This window comes from Centropristis striata, chromosome 16 (assembly GCF_030273125.1).
Source record: "Centropristis striata isolate RG_2023a ecotype Rhode Island chromosome 16, C.striata_1.0, whole genome shotgun sequence".
NCBI lineage: Eukaryota > Metazoa > Chordata > Actinopteri > Perciformes > Serranidae > Centropristis > Centropristis striata.
The window spans coordinates 23095647-23097294 of NC_081532.1; positions in this window are offsets into that span (position 1 = coordinate 23095647).

A 1648-nucleotide genomic window follows, 5' to 3' on the forward strand; every position below is an offset into this window, starting at 1 on the left:
TGGCTGTTGTTTGGTTTGTTTTTTTTAACATGGGGGTTATGAGGCACCATCAGCACGGGGCAAGCAAGGGAAAGCATGGGTTGTATTCTTTGCACTGGCATTTGGATAACTAATGGGGTGCAAGAACAATTTAGTGCTGACTGCATCTGTTTCTGCAGTTTAAAGAGTCACCACTAGTAAGTAAATGGAAATAATCTGCATTTAAATATAATACATATATGTTATTGCTACTTCTGCCCATTTCATAGAGAATTGGGGGTTTCACATGAGTCGTGGTCATTAGACAGTTATTAGTTTTCCTTTTTTAATAGAATATACTGTACAATTAACTGAATAGAAGTTGGGGCCCTATTTCCAATTTAACTTGAATTACATTACTATGATTTCTTTGATGTAATTTGGCATCTTTCTCTACATTTTGCTGCATTTTAAAGGGTCAACACAGGCTTGAGTGAAAACCATGGTGAAAACAAACAATCTGCATTTAAATATAAATGTTAATGCAACTTATTCTAATGAAGTGACTGCTTTTAGCAGGATATCCTTTAACCCCTGATCATTCTGCCCCCTTTCATTGAGGATTTGGGGTTGTTGGCAGTGGACCTTTAGGGGTTAACTATAAATGCCACATAAGAGGGGTACGTACTACGTCACCTGAAAGCTGGGACCATGGGGATTCATTTGAGATGCAGCTCAGCACTGTGTCAAGTTCTTGTCATAAATCTGTAATACTAATAAATTAAACATTTAAGTAAACCACAGTGCTTAACAAATTTATTAGACCACCTATCATAAAAATGCGAAAAAATAGATATTTTTAGAAATCTTTCAAAAGCTTGTTTAAACCTAAAATGTTATTGTTATTTATTTGGCAAATAACAAACTGAATTGACCTTTGTATAGCCAGATTTGAGCCGGCTCACTGGCCTTCTCAGAGGTTTTTTTTGTAAAACAGTAAATGTGAAAATTCATGGATAACAATAACTATTTCAGCATTAAAATATTTTTAAAATGATTTTAGTAATTACTGATGCTGTAAATTTAGGACAGCTGTGGCATACAACGCTGGTCTAATACATTTGTTAAGCACTGTGTGTGTGTGTATATATATATATATATATATATATATATATATATATATATAAACTAGTTGTTGCAGCGGCAATTTGAGGGTTGATACCATTTGTTACCCACATATGGTGCTCAATTAGGCCATTTATTGTATTCGAGTGTATAGATTAAAAAAATAGTCAAAAAATCCTCCAAAATATTAGATAAGTGCACCAATATTACATTTTGAGATTTCTGTATTTTCTGCAAGCACTTCTGTCCTCTAAACCACTGAGAAACCATCTTGTTGTCAATATAATCTCCTTAAATAATGTTGGAATCCCAACAAAGAGACTCGTGACTTTTATGAGCAAATCATGCATTCAGCTGACCAAATGTTAATCATCGTCCAGGAGAGGTTTCACAGAAGCCGGCGGACTAAAGTGGTAGGAGTGAACCTAATCTGCTGTGATGATGGGATGTACTTCACACACAGCGCAGACTTTGATGAATGGTTGGAAGATAGGAGGCTGGCTCATTAGCAAGTGAAATCCACCCTTTGCAGTTGTGGGCAGAGCAGGAGTCAGTTATCCCCGAG